The sequence below is a fragment of the Varroa destructor genome, unplaced genomic scaffold, assembly GCF_002443255.2.
Source record: "Varroa destructor unplaced genomic scaffold, Vdes_3.0 BEIS01000003.1, whole genome shotgun sequence".
Classification (NCBI taxonomy): Eukaryota; Metazoa; Arthropoda; class Arachnida; order Mesostigmata; family Varroidae; genus Varroa; species Varroa destructor.
In genome coordinates this window covers 47322233-47326689 of record NW_019211456.1, presented here as the reverse complement: position 1 = coordinate 47326689, position 4457 = coordinate 47322233, and the positions used below count along the sequence as shown (strand labels likewise).

Below are 4457 nucleotides of genomic sequence, written 5' to 3'. Positions count from 1 at the left end.
TATAAAGCTGCTGTGAAATTATGTGCTCTAATCAAAAGATTATATAGACTTCATTGATTAACGCATAACTTCGAAAACGATATTTATACTCTTAATGCGTATAAGTAAAGACCGTGCACAATATCAGGTTATAACCAGGTTCGACGAGAGTCAAGTCGTTAGTCGTCTGCAAGCTTGGTCACCTGGCGCCATGATGAAGACGAAGCACGTAGCCGTGATTGTTCTATTCCTCCTGATGGCGCTTGTTGTTGTGCCTCATTCAGCGCGTAAGTCTTATATGCTATAGATACCACCACCTAGGCTCAAGATATGCACAATGATTTTCTGATTTTTGCCTAATTCGACTGAACATACATACAGATTCGATCTTGTTTTTTTCCCCCACTGTGCATGTAACATGATCGTTGTTAAAGTTCTAAATAATAACAGTATGAAAATAGATTCACGGAATTGCACACAAGCGCGAGTGGATGACGAGTGAGTGATGCGACGGTGCGCACAGAAACGTACAACTTCAAACGGAAGAGTACGTGACAAGGCGGGGTTGAAACTAGCGTTTGCTAGGTTCTTATCATGATAGTTCCCGTCGTGCTTTTAGGTATAAGTTTGATATATTTGTGAGTATTTCTGCGATTTGATTCTTTAGGCAATGGAGCATTTAGCACAACTTTAATAATAACAATGATTCGTTCTCGTTACAGCGGCTAGACGTGGCGGTGAAGTTCTTCCAGTGAGGCGTTACATGCAAAAATGTTTTTACGGAAATACAGCTTGTGTAACGTATTGTACAGTAAACGGATACAAAAATGGGTTCTGCTCGGAAATATTAACGTGTCACTGCATGGGGAAGGTGAACAGTAATTTACGTGTATCACAACAAGTGATTGAGGAACGTCATTAGGATAATGTCTGAGATGTGACGTTCGTACAGGGTCACCTCCTACTGCTGACGATTCCTCTGTTAATTAGTTTTAAGGGAGCTGTTTATATCGAATGAGGATAGTGAATGGACAATATGAGGTGCTCACGGACCAGAAATCCAGAACTAAATACCAATTTAGCCAGTGTGGTAGGTGCTTGAACGGATGCATCCGATCTGTTTGGTCTAGAGATCTGCCTGGGCAGAAAAGTCAATGTGATATATATATATATATTATAAATGTTTATATTTTTTATTATTAATACTTATAAATATTTAAGTATGAATTTACCAAGTGAAGAAATAAATGATTATATCATATATTATTTTAGTGTAATCGCTTTACGTGAGTAATTAACACATGGTTTTTAAGCAGCAGCGGTGGCAAAATGCCAACAAAAGAAGGGTGATTATTGTGCAATGAGCTAACAATCTATCATCGTCTTTAGTGAAAGAAGATAAAATGTTTTTTTTCTATACTTTATGTCATTCCTCGACCACCAATTCGATTTCGAAAACTCGAAATCGAATTGGTGGTGCTATTGTGTTTTACACTGAAGCACTGAGGTGAGACACTGCTGGAAATGCTTAGCTAAGGATTGACCAAACACTAACCATTTTCAATTAAACAAGTTCTTCTATTTGGACACAAGTAGTAATCAACAATGTTTACATTCGATGGAAACATCTGGTTACTCTCAGAACTTAACGATGTTATAGGCCCACTTCAAACCTCTTCTACATGAAAAGCAAGAAGTTTCTACATGTCGATAGACGCAGCCCCCATCGTTCAGGACATGCCAACTGAATCATCACAAGATTCCGTAACCGTTCGTTAAGTTATACGAATTTATTCCTAATGATTAATGTGGATATTTGGCTACTAGATTCACACTAATCATCACGCGACGTATTCGTAATTTTACTGCAGACCCCATAAATGAAGACGCGATAAAACTCAATATTGATTAATTATTAGGTAGAAAAATTAGAATCATTAATAGATGCCATTTGGAACTTAAAAATTTTGGTTAATCAAAATTTATCTTTGCTGGCAGCAGTCGTAGTATTGGCCTGTATATCTAGACTTTCAGGCTCAGAGCTCATAAAATCATAAAAAAACTTTGCATCGTATGACTTGATATGACTCATATATCCCACACGATGCGTAGCTTATAAAACTAATCTGAGAACTTTGCCGTACCACCTAAAGGTGGTATTAGGGAGAAGCGAGCGGCATAATACCTATCACAATTTTCTTCTTATCTGAATCACCTACATATATTAACAGGATCGTCAAAACTTGGTTTCCTACAGATTCTATCGTGGAACTCACGCACCGCAAAGCGAATAATAACAATTCCTCTCTTTCCACTCATTGTACACTACTACATCGAAAACTAAGCAATCCTTGTCAATTTTTACGAAATTTTGCTCCTACTTTTCCCCCATAAAGCTTCTGTTGGTGGGAAATAAAAGCTACGACGTAGGCTCTTGGAAAACAGTGGCGAGTGGACTTGGAGAGGCGTAAGGTGATTCGGGATCGTTATATAGTAGTTCCAGCGGTGTTTTAGAAAAAGAGCCTTTCATGCTATTTAAGTGACAGAGTTTCTACACCGTAAGATCTTTCCAAATTAAGTGTAGGCTCTGCATCGTGATCGGGGCTACCTTGGAAGTCAAACAGGTGGAAGGCTGCCCTGAAGTCAATAAACGCCGCGTACAGCGGATTGCGCAGCATGCACTCTTGACGTCAACCGTCGCCGCTTCTCTCGAGCGTTCTTTCCGGAAGCCATATCGCTTCGTGGTAATGGTGTATACGTATTATAAGAAGCTGTTTAGTTCCTTGACCAGTAAACCGGAGAGTAGATTCGAACAGGCGCGTTTTTTCGTTCTTCCCTGCCATGATAGCGACACGATTGGGTCGACCTTTCTCTTAGAAAGGGCTAACGAGTTAGTGTTTTTTTTCTCTGAACTAAGAGTGTGATGGTAAGAAACAAATATCAAATAGTGCAATTAAAACGATGCCAAAACGACGGCGCACTTAAGACTTCCGTTGCAGACCTTAGCTGGATCCGCGGCTTTCTTGTTGCGAAAATTGCAAGGGCTTATTCTAGTTTCCGCACAGTGAAATCTTGCTGAAGCATATCGCGTCATATTGAGATCGTCTTTTCCCATGCCGTGACAAAAAGACTACCGTGTGTGGTATCGTATCCTTTGACGCAAACGTCACCGAGAAGCGATTTATGAGATCGAGGGAGCTAATCGGGCAGGCCGCAGAACTGGCGTAATGCATTAGCCATTCGTATGATTGACGTTCTGCATCAGCAATGAAACGAGTCTCTAGTCATTCAAGGTGTTGTTACATTTATGGCGCACACCTTTTTTGATGAATTTTAAGAACTGAGAGTAAAGAGTAGAACTTGGGCTGTATCTCTGCCATAAACTTGAAGGCTTTCTGGGTTCTCCGGGCAAGGCTGCAACTATAGCTAAACTATGGCCTATGCTTTCGGGAAGGACGGGAAGGTTGTATTGTAAACTGGAGAACCTTAATCGAATGCTGCTAGGTACATGAGAAACTTTGTGGGTGCGTTCTAGGAAGTCCTCTACAACTGGGCATCACAACGGAACTTAGCAGTGCGGCCTATCACGATCGATATGTGTGCACGAATGCTTGCGCCCTCGAAACTTTGCTCTATCCCTGGTTACGTTCATCATGAATATATCGGTAATCGAACTCCTGCATACTCTAGGTAAGTCTGTGTCAAGAGAAAATTGGCTATAACTAGCCAACGCTCGCGAGCGTGTCTTAAAAACCCATATTGTGACTGATCGAGGTGGGCGTTGAAATCGCAGACAACCAGAGAGGGGGGGGGGGACAGTGTTTCGAACTCAGTCACGAGTTTCCCCAGCAGTTCATACTTTGAAGCCGAGCCATGCGCTGCGGGGACTTATTTGCTGGCCATGTAATGCAACGATGTTGTACTTCACTAGATACGGCTTGAGGTCACCAATCGTGCGATAAAAAAAAATGAAGACACCTTTATTAGGCCGGCCTGGTCCGTTGCCTTTCATCGCAGGACGGAACACAGATTAGTAAGCGGGGAGTTAACCTTTGTAACTAAAAAAGAAATAATCAAAAGAAAAGGATCAGCATGTAATTTGGAAGTGTTGAAAAGCAAAGTTTTTGATGTCTTCACACTGTTGCGAACAGGAACTACGTCATATTGCTATGATTGAAGTGTGTTGGTGGATTCTAGTATATATTTTACACAATGGCCGTACTTGCGTGCTGGTCATGTTAAAAAAAATTGCACGGCAGGATTTCACATCGAACGTATTAAGAAAATGCTTGACACCTGTTAGCGGTGATGTCCTATCAAAAAAGATCTTTCAAGCTCCGAACAATATATGAAACGCCTATGTATAGCAGATGAATCACACGAGTACTAGGCAGCTTATCAGCTTGACTATAGTGCAATATTTCGTGCCTACTTATCGTACCCACAAGTTCCATTCATAATAAAGGCTAACAAAACAA

General features: G+C 40.9%; 1 long non-coding RNA gene across 1 annotated transcript in view; it reads left to right on the top strand.

Annotated features, from left to right (window-relative positions):
- Nucleotides 1-1245, top strand: part of LOC111246559 (uncharacterized) — a 6831-nt gene extending 5586 nt beyond the window's left edge. Inside the window, exons 3-4 of the long non-coding RNA XR_002671709.2 lie at nt 128-266; nt 702-1245. This is a non-coding gene — a long non-coding RNA (uncharacterized LOC111246559). The remainder of the gene's footprint in view (nt 1-127; nt 267-701) is intronic.
- Nucleotides 1246-4457: the final 3212 nt, after the last annotated feature.